We start from the raw sequence: 12,425 nt of genomic DNA, 5'->3' as shown, positions 1-12,425 counted from the left end.
GCCTCCCCACCCCCAAAAAAAAGGCAATTGGGAAAAAAATAAAATTATTACTGCTTTTCTTACCTTTAGTTTCTAACACACCCTCCTAAAGATTCATAACCTTTAAAAGATCCAGCAACAGAAAGGTCATTTTAGCAATTCTCTTTTTGTTGGGTTGGCTTGTTTTGTGTGAATTTTTTTCCGGGGGTGGGATGGTGGAGAGACTTTGTTTGGGCCTCATACCAGTAAGTGTCTTCCCCTCTTCATTTTGCCACAGCAGTGTTTGCTGTGTTTTCCCCTGCAGTAGAGCTAGATTGCTGCAGGATTCAATTCCTTAATCAGGAATATTTTTAGTTGGGTATGCTAGTAATACTATGTTGAATTCACATTAAAGCTTTAACTTTAAAAATTGGTTTGATTTTAAGGCTTTAGCAAGCTTTTATTTCTAATATGTGTCTTTCAGGACATAGTTGTGCAAAATAATTGGCAGTTACAAATTGCGGTTTTTTATTAACGCAGAATATGTATTTAGGGTAATTTATTCTTTCACGGTCTATTTAAAAGATCATTGTTTGATTTCAGAGGAAGGCTTTTCTATAATTTAAAGCTGGTATATATAATTTTAAGAGTCAGAAAGGAAACCAGTTTTTCACAAAATATTTTTGCATATGTTGGTGTTGACAGAGCACATACCCTGTTTTGGTACATTCTCCCACCCCCATAAAAACAGGCTAATATTTGTGGATGCCGTGAGCAGCCATTGAGCCGAGAGGACTGGGTGGAGTAAGGGTGCGACAGCGAAAGCTGGGAAATGCTCAGTTGCCCTTTCATCGAATCTTCTTCATCCTTAATGACTGTAAGGTTATTCGGTATTAATTGTAGCTACAATAAAGGCATTTCTCTATGGTGGATCTTAAAATCTCAGCCTTTCTACCCTTTTTTTTTTTTAAAGAAGAGCATTGATTAATTGGAATAAAGGCAGCATCCTTGCTCTGAAACAAGTACTTACTCTCCACATGTGTGTATGTATAAAAATATCCACATATATACTAATTATTCTACCCAAATGAGTGTTAAGTTAATGAATGCTAGGGATATTTGGCAACAAAAAGCATGGTATTGTGAAAAAAATCTAGTTAAGAATACTCATATTTACTAAAATCTTTTTTTAAAATTTCTTGATGAACATCAAAGATGAGAAAATAGAGAGTGGTTATTTTGTGTTAAGAGCTCTTTAAATAGGCCTTTTCTCTTGTGTTGCCTCTTGCACAGGACTTTTTTCTGTGATAAAAGAGCATAGCTCATGTTAGTGTCTTGTGGTCCTTAAAGAATTCTAAGTATGATATAATGTAATTCTGATGAATTATGTGTTGTAACTTTGTATTTTTACATTTTTTGTTATTTTCATGTAGTTAGAAAGTATTGTGATGGATGAGTACATTACTATATTGTGTCTCAAATATCCTTAGCCCTACTATTCCCAGTTAATAATGGTGCACCTCCACCCCAATCCCAGGGCCACCCAGGAGCTTACAGATAATTAGATGGAGAATACAAGTGTGTTTTCATTTCTGGTATGTCCTCTGAATCTAACTTAATTTGAAAGAATCAGTTTTAAAAATCACAGTCCTATATTTATAAAAGCCTTAATGAAGTCTGTTTGAATTTTTTTTAACTCGTTCATTTATATGTTTCCATGTGCACCAACTTACGGGGATTACATCTTTCCTATTACCATGTAGGTCCTGTGGATTGGACTCAATCAAGTCAGATTTGGTGGCAAATATCTTTATCCACTGAGCCATTTCACAAGCTCTCTTGCTCCTTTTGAGATGGAGTCTTATTGTATGTAGTCCAGGCTGGCCTTGAGTTTGTAGAGCTGGTGCTGACCTTGAGTTCTTCAGAGTTACAGACACTATCCTTGACTGACTTGATTCTCACTCCTTCTGTATCCCAAGCAGGCCTCTAACCCCTTGAGTGCTATAAAACATACTGCACTGCTTTTAGTAGTATTTGGTCTACTTTCAAGTTCTGTTATATATATAACTTTCTGGATAAAATATCCCTATTATGAAAGGATTTATATACAAAACTATCTGGATATCTGGATGTGCATGTATGTAAATGGCTTTATGCTTATATTTTCAGTATTTAGGAAAAAGGAGACCTTTTTTATTTGTATGTGGTTCATATTATTATTCACAGTTGTCATCTCAGTGAGCTATAGTAATTGTAGAGCATGTCATTAAGGTCTAACTTTCTCAGATTTATTATTTTGATTATATGAATGTGTGTGACTAGTTGTAAGTGTGAATACAAGTGCACATGTTGTATCCTCTGAAGCTAGAGTTCCAGGTGGTTGTGATCTGTTCATGGTTGCTGGGACCTAAACTCTGGTCCTCTGTGAGAGCAGTAAGTGCTCTTAACCACTGAAATCTCCCTCCAGACTAATATTATTTTACATTATATTTGTCTGTGTGTAGACAGACTAATAATATTTTACATTTTATTTTTCTTTGTGTAGAGGAGGTCAGAGTATAACTTTAGGGGTACTCCCTCCACTCTGAGTCTCAAAGATCAAACTCAGGTTTGATAGGCTTGCAGGCAAGCACATTCATTTTCTGAGCCATTTGATGCAGCTATTTTAAACAAGCCCATTCTAGTACTCAGGAGGCAGAGAGGTAGGTGGATCTCTGTGAGGTCAAGGCCAACCTGCCTCAAACAAAGAAACAAAAACACCCCTCTCCCTTATCCACCTCCCCAACCCCCAAACTAAACAAAAATAAAAAATAAGCCCAAAATACACAAATCAAATGTTCAGTTCTAAAGCAGTGATATAGATTACCCCCAACCACCAGCCCCAATTTTTTTCCCCTCAAAACTTAAGGTTAGCTTGCAAACTTAAGCTGGGTTTTATGACTGAACCAGCTTGTGGTCCTAGGAAGAGACTGGAGTGGGGTGCTGGGGTTGGAACTCAGGCTTGCCTCTTGGGTTTTGTCCACCACTGAACTAGCCCTGTACAGAATTTTTAATTGCTTCTAATAGAAATCTCTGTTATATATTTTATAATGACTGGTAGCCTATTTTTATATACTTTGGAAAGAATCATTTGAACTGAAAATTCTTTGTCACTGGTTTTTGTCTTGTGCAATATAAGTATTACGTTTTTACTTGATTTTATTTAAAATAAAACTAAGCCATGTGGTGGTGGCACAAGTTTTAATCCTAGCAGTTAGGAGGCAGAGGCAGGTGGATCTCAGAGTTTGAGGCCAGCCTGGTCTACAGTCAGGACTACACAGAGAAAACCTGACTTGAAAAACCTGGGTGTGGTGGTTTGAGGGTATTGATCTTTGGGTTTTTTGTTTTTTTTGAGACATGGTTTCTCTGTGTAGCCTTGTCTGTCTGTCTTGGAACTCACTTTGTAGATGAGTCTGGCTCTGAACTCACAGAGATCTGACTGCCACTGCTAGTCTCCACTAGATTTGACCTTTTTTTTTTTTTTTAACAATGAGAAACTGAAGAGAAAAGCAAATTGTCTTATATTTTAAGATGCTTACCTGTAGAGTGAATCCTAGTTGTTAAAAGCCATATTGGGAAATGTGTATTTCTTTTCTTTGTTTTTAGATGGGGCCTCTTGTAGCCTAGGTTTTGAATTCTATATAACTTAGCTGTCCTTTAACCTCTTATCTTGAAACCTTAAAAAAAAAAAGACATTTCAAGAAGAAAGATGCTATATACAACATATTGTGCAAACATGATTAACTTCACTGAAGTCTTGGATTTTTTTTTTTTTTTTTTTTGGGGGGTTCTTTTTTTGGTTCTTTTTTTTTCCGGAGCTGGGGACCGAACCCAGGGCCTTGCGCTTCCTAGGTAAGCGCTCTACCACTGAGCTAAATCCCCAGCCCCGAAGTCTTGGATTATTTCAACAATGTTATTGATTGGGTATGACAATTTGCACATTCACTTAAATAGAACTTATTAATTTTTGTCATTGGCACAGGAGGTACAGATTTTAATTGGTATCTGTGCCTTATACTCAGAATACTCATCATAAGTACTTATTATTTTGATTTTTTTTTCTTTTTAAAAATTGGTGACTGTTGGTTAAAACAGTACTTGACTAATTTATCAGGAATTTTCTAGACACATTTCTTCAATATTATCGTTTAGCTTTGTCAAACATTTGTCTAGTTTGTCACTACTGAATTTGGCACCCATTTCAACTTTTCTCATCTAAGTAGATGGATACATTTTCATCTATGAGGGAACTAAAACTCCAGGAATTTCTTCTCCTGCAGTCACCTGAGTAGTAGTAGCTGGAGTGCCACCTTGGTGCTAGCTTATATGTCAAATAGTTCTTTTCTATAGTGATTAACTCCTTTTGAAAAAAAAATTACAAAATACTTAATTTTTACATGTTTGTACCATGAAGCCCAAATATTAAGGGTATATAATCAAAGGAACTGGAACTACAGAGCAACTGTTTAAGAGGTGAACATTTTTACATTAGAAAATTCTTAGAGGCTCTCCCTGAAATATTTAAAACATTACATTTTATTTATTTAATTGTGGGTGTGGGAGTACACGCCGCATTATGAGTTGCAGAAGTCAGAGGACAACTTTTGGGATTCTGTTCTTATACCATTTGGGTCCCAAAGATTAGGGTACTCAAAACTTGTCAGTAAACAGCTTTCCTCTAAGCTATCTTGCCAGTCCTTAAATGCTTTTTTGTTTGTTTATTCCCTTTCAAACCAATCATGGTTCAGGGTATAATTTGAAATGTTTTCATTTTGGATGGCATATTGCACTTAACTTTTACTGAGCAAGCCCAGATATTAGTGTTTGCTTCTTTACTTCTTTTTAAAATAAGCCTTGAAGAAAACAAAGTTTTGGAGGCTGGCAAGTCAAGCATCAAGGTGCCAGGATCTGGTGAGACACCTTTTTTTGTTTTGTTTTATTTTTCAAGACAAGGTTTCTCTGTGTAAGGTGTGGGACACTACTGCCCAGCTGAGAGAACTTGCTGCGTCATCATTTTGCAGAGTGCAGCATATGATGAGAATGAGATCAAGTGTGTAAACTTGTGTTGTTTCTCTACTTTCTTTTCTTTAACCTTTTTCATTTTAATTTTTTTTGGGGGGCATGGGAACTGAGTTGAGAAAGGAGAGAGGTAGGGGGAAGAGGAAGAAGAGGAGGAGGAGAGAGACCATTGGCCAGGAATACATGGAGAGAGGGAGAGGGGCTTTAATCCTAATTTTGAAAATGGCAACTGTAGCATTTATTGCCTGTATTATTTAATTTGGCATTTGTTACCTTTGTTCTTGCATTGGATATTTACAGACATAAGGCATTAAGTATTTGAATAGGGGTTGTTAGACAGTACCTAACACTGCTTTAAAAATACTATTTTAGTGGGCAGTTGTGATATTTGCCTTTAATCCCAGCACTGGGAGATAGAGGCAAGCCAATCTCATTTGAATTTAAGGCCAGCTTGGTCTACAGAGCAAGTTCCAGGAAGCCAAGGTTACACAGAGAAAGCCTGTCTCAAACAAACAAACAAACAAACAAACAAACAAACAACCCTAAAAACCACCACCACCAGGAAAATAAAAAACTATTTTAATACTTTACATTTGATTGAATGCAGAATTATGTGAAAAGTGATTAAAAAAAAAGACTAGAGGTGTGACTCAGTAGCAGAGCAAGTTCATAGGCACATCCTAGTTCCATAGTTCACTCTAAGGAAGAGGCAGGCCTAAAGTTTTTTTTTTTTTTTTTTTTTTCCTTTTTTTCCCGGAGCTGGGGACCGAACCCAGGGCCTTGCGCTTCCTAGGCAAGCGCTCTACCACTGAGCTAAATCCCCAACCCCTAAAGTTTGTTAATGTAACAAGAGCATCTTTAGAGTTAAGGTAGGGGAGTCAGGCGGGTGAGTTCTCTGTAGAAGGTTAACATCCCAAAGAGCAGGGTCACAAGCTTTTATAGAATGCCCTAACTAGGTAAACTAAGGATGCATTTTGGTAATTTGCTCTTACATTGACAAGAATTGGCAGTTAACTCTGACTAGGAAATTTTTGACAGTTTGCTGAAAATATTGAAACCTTAAATCTTGGGGGAAATTTAAAAATTAAAAGTATTTTTAAGTGTTGGCTTAAAACCTAGGGCCTTATATAGGCAAATCAAATGCTTTTTAACACTGAGCTGTACTCCCCTGGCCAAATAATTTTAACTTTTGAAGCATTATAAAAAGTCATGTTTGGGGTCGTCCAGGTGGCTCAGCTACTAAAGACACTTCTTTGCAAGCCTAGTGACCTGAGTTGGATCCCCAGAACCCATATACAAGGATAGAATTCCACACTGTTTTCTGCAGGTGCACCAAGGCATATGGCCCCACAGACACACATCATTCTTTTTTTTTTTTTTTTTATTCTTTTTTTCCAGAACTGGGGACCGAACCCAGGGCCTTGCCCAGGGCCTTGCGCTTGCTAGCCAAGTGCTCTACCACTGAGCTAAATCCCCAACCCCCACACATCATTCTTTCTTTTTTTTTTTTTTTTTCTTTTTTCCGGAGCTGGGGACCGAACCCAGGGCCTTGCGCTTCCTAGGCAAGTGCTCTACCACTGAGCTAAATCCCCAACCCTCCCACCCATCATTCTTGTAGGCAGACACACAATAGTAAAACAGTTTTATGATTTATACACTGTAGAGAGTTGAAATTTATGATTTATGACAGATGGCTATGTTTTTGTTTTTATTTTTTATTTTTTTTTTTATTTTTTATTTTTTTATTTTTTTTGGTTCTTTTTTTCGGAGCTGGGGACCGAACCCAGGGCCTTGCGCTTCCTAGGTAAGCTCTCTACCACTGAGCTAAATCCCCAGCCCCATTGTTTTTATTTTTTTAAAGCTCCCCACCCCCACCCCGTGGACGCACCCTTGGTTTTTTTCATTTGTTTTTGTTTTTTTGTGATGCTGGGAATTGAACCTGGAGCCTTGGGCATAATATTCTAGAAAAAGTTCTCTATTCTTGTAACAGTAGCTCTAGCTTATCTTTTTTTTTTTTTAATTCTCTTTAATTTAGTTTTTGGAAGTAGGGCCTTGTTATGTATACCTAGCTGGTCATGAGCTCATGAAGATTGTCCTTCCTTTGTCTCCTGAGTGTTAGGATTAAAGTTGAATGTCACCATGCCCAATTCCCCCCCCCCCCCCCCCGGGGGGGGGGATGGGGATTGAACCCAGGACCTTGCGCTTCCTAGGCAAGCGCTCTACCACTGAGCCAAATCCCCAACCCCTGCCCAAATTTTTTTATGCACAAGTCAATCTTTTTTTTTTTTTTTTTTTTAAAGACAGGGACTCAGCTGGGTGTGGTCATGTAGCCTTTAATCCCAGTACTTGGAAAGCAGAGGCAGGTGGATCTCTTGAGTTGGAAGCCAGCCTAGTCTACAAAGAGTTCCAGGACAGCCAGGGCAATCACACAGAGAAACACTGTCTAGAAAAAACAACCAACAAACAAGATAAAACAAAACCCACATTTATTTGTTTACTTAGTGTGTGGGAGTGGAAGTGAGAGGTTGGTGGCGAGAGTTCTCACTGAACCATTTTACTGGCCCAGGACTCTTGATTTTGTTTTTGTCTTTTTATGTAGCCCAGGCTTGCTTTAAACTCATTGTCTTAACTTAATAACCTCTTGGAGTTTGTTAGGATTATAGGTGTATCCTACCATACCCGGTAATATTCTTTATTTTTTTTCTTTTTAGATTTTTATTTTATGTATATGACTGTTTTCCAGCATGCTTGTAATGTGTATCATATACATTCCTGGTACCCACAGAAGCCAGAAGAGGATCCCTGGAACTTTAATCAGAGATGGTTTTGAGTCACCATGTAGGAGCTAGGAATCAAACCCAGTCTATCTCTGTAGTCCCCCATTTTTTTAAAAAATAAATAAGAGAATTTTAAACTATACAGTTTAACCATATATAGTTACTAATGTAATTTTTTTTACAGGTTTGTTTGCTTTTTTATTTTTTTGAAGCAGGATCTTGTGGTTTTATTGGGAGTGTGCGTTGAGACAGGGTCTCACTGTGTATCTTTGCCTGGCCTGGAACCTGGAGAGATCCATCAGCCTCCTGAATCTTGGGATTAAAATCATGCATCCTATAATGTGGTCTACACCACAATTTCTTCACTAAAGTAATCCTTTTGCCTCAGCCTTCTAAGATTAGAATTTCAGTATATACCATTATAGTTGGCCCCAAGTAAGATTTAAGTACTTCAGTTAACAGCTAAAAAGTATTTTGACTAATTAGAAACTTGAGTATTTGTTTTTTATACCATATGTGTTAAAGAGCCCCCAAAAGTCAAAAAGAGGTAGGATCCTTCAATTGGAGTTATAGGCAGTTGTTTGAAAGATGAATTTTGAAATGACTCTTTAAGTAATTGAGCAGACACTGGGGAAGATCATCTTAGTAGAACAACAGCATATTGCTACAAAAGCATGGAAACTCCTTACATGTATGCTGGGAGAGTTTGGGAGAAGAGATCGTGGGATATGAAGATGGAAAATTATATGAACTAAACTGATATAATTTGTATCTTCTGTATAGCTAGTAGGTAATCTAGAAGTTACTGAACAAGTTCAAGCAAAGGCAAATATTCTGATCAATTGTGTATTACATATTTTATTTGCAGTGTGGAGGTCACAGTTTTTCAGGAAAGAATGATTACTGTTTGAAATATAATGATAATGAAGATTGTTGACTGGAGAAAGATTTAAGTAGAATTGTGAATACTAAGTGCAGTGGGAAGGGAAAAGTATAGATGATAGTTTGAGTGAGAAAGTAGAATTGAGAAACGATTTATCGAATAAGCAGAGTTGTATAGGATAGTAAATAAGGCTACTAGACAAATTTTCTTAAATCTTAATTCTTAAATCCTTTCTCCCCAGCTTTCATTTTGTTTTTAAATTTTATTTTATGTGTGTGGGTGTTTTGCCTTAATTTGTATCTGTGTACCACGTTTGTGTCTGTTATTAGAGGAGTCCAGAAAAGGGTATTGGAGTTCTGGAACTGGAGTTGGTTGCTGGGAATCAATCAGGTTCTTTGAAGACTAGGGAGTGCTTTTAACTACTGAGCCATCTCTCCCCAGTTTGTGAATGACTAATCTGATTCAAAAAGATCAGATTGATTCTATTTTTCCTGGTGACTGGAATTCTAGGCTGTACAGAACTGCTACTGACCTCTAGGCACCAAAGTGATTGTCTTAGTCAGGGTTTGTATTTCTGCACAAAACATCATGACCAAGAAGCAATTTGGAGAGGAAAGGGTTTATTCAGCTTACATTTCCACATTGATGTTCACTACCAAAGGAAGTCAGGAACTCACACAGGCAGGAACTTGGGAGGCAGGAGCTGATGCACAGGCCATGGAGGGGTGCTGCTTACTAGATTGCTTCCCTTGACTTGCTCACCTTTGCTATCTTATAGAACCTAGGGCTACCGTAAGTCCAGGGATGGCATTCCTTTCTCATTGAGAAAGTGTTTTACAGCCCCATGAAGGCATTTCCTCAAGGGAGACTCCTTTTTCTGTGATAACTCCAGCTTGTGTCAAGTTGTCACAGAAAACCAACCAGTACAATGATACTTAAACTTTTGTTGTTTGACTCCAAAATTCTATTCAGCAAGATATCAGAAGTATAGTACTGGTCAGAAATGGTGCTGTCTGTAATCTTAGTTTCTTGAGGAGGTGAGGTTATCACAAACAAGGTCAAGGCCAGTCTGGGCAACACAGGACTTTATTTTATAAACCAATCCAAAATAAGCAACAAAAAATGTGGGACTAACTTAATCTGCCTATGAGGGGACCTATGCATAGTCACAAGTATTCTTAAAATTTGAAGTTTTATTTTTATTTACCTTTTTTTTTGGTTTGGGGTTTTTTTTTTTTGTTTGTTTGTTTGTTTTGAAGCAGGGTCTTTCTACATAGTTCTGGATGTCCTGGAACTCACATGTAAACCTGTAGATCAGGCTGGCCTTGAATTTAGACATTTACTTGCCTCGGCCTCCTGAATGCTATACTACAGTGCTTATCTAAGTTTCATTTTTTGATTATGTGTCTGTGTTTGGATTTATATATGTGAATGCAGGTGCCCATGGAGGCCAGAAGTAGGTGTCCAGCCCTCTGGAACTGAAAGACAGGTGGCTGGGAGCTATATGGTGTGGTTGCTGAGAACCAACTTTGGGTCCTCTGGTAGAATGGGTTGTGTTTTTAATCTGCACTATCTCTTGCATCATTTATTTTTATTATGTAATACGTTATATACACGCACTGAAAAAATTATATAACCAAGTGTCCATGTAACTACTACAATCAAAGCTTTAAAAGAATAAAATATTACAATTGCAATTTTATATATCTTTCTTTCATACCTATTCTAAACAATCCTGTCTTGTTTCTTCCTAGCTGCCTGCCTCTTATTTGTATGCAGTCCTTTTTTGTTTGTTTGAGACAGGATCTCACTATATAAGCATCCCTGGCCTGGAAATCTTATTTGTAGACCAGGTTGGCTCAAACTCAAAAATCTGCTTGTTTCTGGCTCCTGAGTGCTGGGATTAAAGGTATGTGCTACCTATCACACGTGCCTTTAAAACAAACAAACAAACAAACAAACAAAAAACCAGCCAAAGCAAAAAGTGTGTATGTAAAATTTACAGAAAAACTTCCTTCTAGAAGTTGTTTGTTCTCCTGAGGGTCCTGGGATTAGGGCTGGTCATGATGGTTATGAGCCGCTTTCTCTTGCAGAGCCAGCTCTTGTCCTGGTCCTGGGGTTTTTATATTAAGTGCATATCAGTAAACAAAGTGAGTAATAATACTTTGTAGAGATTTTTAGACTTTACATGAATGTTATGCCATATATTTTCTTATGTAGAGTATTTCATAGTAGAGTATTTTCTAGATACTCTTCAGAAATAGATGATTTCTAACATTGTACTCTTTAGAGTGCTGCTGTGAATAGGGTAAAGTATGCTTTTATTGTAATACTGAATTTCCTAACTACTCAAAATCTGTACTTGAATATTTTTCCACATTATTTTTTTCCCAAAACCTGCCTCAAAAAATTGGCAGCCAATTCCATCTCTTTTTGAAATCTTTTATTTTATAATGCTGACTTGGTTAGAACAACAGTTTCATTAGTGCTTTTACCCCGCCTTACCATCCCTAGCCTTCTAGCTTTCAACTGTATTGTGTGTTCCTTTAATATATCGTATTTTATTAATCCTTATTTATATTACAGTATAAAGCCTATCATGCATAATGAATAAATCCGGTTAGCTCACATCTTCAGTTATTTTGTAAGCCTCCCCCTGCGCCGCCCCCCCCCCCCAGCTGGGGACCGAACCCAGGGCCTTGGGCTTGCTAGGCAAGCGCTCTACCACTGAGCCAAATCCCCAACCCCATAGTTTTTTTTTTTTAAGTATAGAATAGAGTTATACAGGGTATGGGGAGGGGAGTTGAGGGTAGTAGAGACAGAAAGGCAGAGGAGGAGAGGCCAGCCGTGAGCACGTGGAGAGAGGGGAGAAGGGAGGACAGTGGGAGCAAGAAGGCAAGAGAGCCTAGAGAGTATTTTGTAATTTTCTTAAGGGCAGAGACTGTCTCAACTTTTTTTTCTTTATATTGTGTGTTTTTTGCATGTACATTTGCATGTGTGCATAGCTCATGTGTGGAGAGGTCAGAGTAGTTTTCAGGAGTTGGGATTTCCCCTTCCACTGTGTGGGATGATTGGAATGCAGATCATTAGGCTTGATGGTGAGTACCTTTACCTGCAGAGCCATCTTGCTAGCCCTACTTCTAAGTTATTTGTACAAAAGGAGACAAACATTAGTGTGGATAATAGTTAGAAATCAGTTGAGGAATACCGCTTTTATAACTTCTGAGCAGTTGCTGTCTAGTAGAAGCGGGATCTGCCTGTAGGACCAATATAATACCCTAGAGAAAACCATCTCAGGACTAGAGACATATTTCAGTGGGTAAAGTGATTGTGGCATAACCATAACAACTGGAGTTTGGATCCTCAATATCCATATAATGTGTGTGTGTGTGTTTGTTTTAAAGGCAGGGTCTTATATATCTTAGGCTGGCCTCAAACTTGCTCTGTAGCTAAGGATGACTCTGCTTTCCACCTTTGATTCTGAGCTAACAGACATTCACCATCAATATCCAATTTGGGTTTAACTTTAAAAATCATAATTATAGACAATTCTAGTAGAGTTTGTCTTAGTGTCTCTTGAAAATGTAAGCAGAACCCAGAACAGCAGTAATGTGAACGCTAAAGGTAATAAAAAGTTGTTTAATGTTGAGGCAGCTCGCCAATTTTTTTTCTTTTGTAGGATTTTTACAATGTATTGCTCTGATACATGCTAATATCAGTCTTTTAAAAGAAAAAAAGGGGGGTTGGGG

General features: G+C 37.7%; 1 protein-coding gene across 12 annotated transcripts in view; it reads left to right on the top strand.

Moving 5' to 3' along the window:
* The window catches only part of Pafah1b1 (platelet-activating factor acetylhydrolase 1b, regulatory subunit 1), a 58,981-nt gene that overhangs the window by 1,446 nt on the left and 45,110 nt on the right, over positions 1 to 12,425 (top strand). For 6 of the 12 annotated variants that reach the window (XM_087574636.1, XM_087574644.1, XM_087574637.1 and 3 more), the window contains exon 2: positions 10,431 to 10,585. The exons of 4 other annotated variants lie outside the window; for them this stretch is intronic. The gene's annotated coding sequence lies outside the window, so the exon portion shown is untranslated. Of the gene's footprint in view, positions 1 to 10,430; positions 10,586 to 10,769; positions 10,827 to 12,425 lie in introns of all 12 variants that reach the window. 2 more of the 12 variants (XM_087574642.1, XM_087574641.1) reach the window with 1 other exon arrangement.

The sequence above is a fragment of the Rattus norvegicus genome, chromosome 10 (assembly GCF_021556685.1).
Source record: "Rattus norvegicus strain SHRSP/BbbUtx chromosome 10, alternate assembly SHRSP_T2T, whole genome shotgun sequence".
Lineage (NCBI taxonomy): Eukaryota > Metazoa > Chordata > Mammalia > Rodentia > Muridae > Rattus > Rattus norvegicus.
This window is presented reverse-complemented; position numbering and strand designations above follow the sequence as displayed.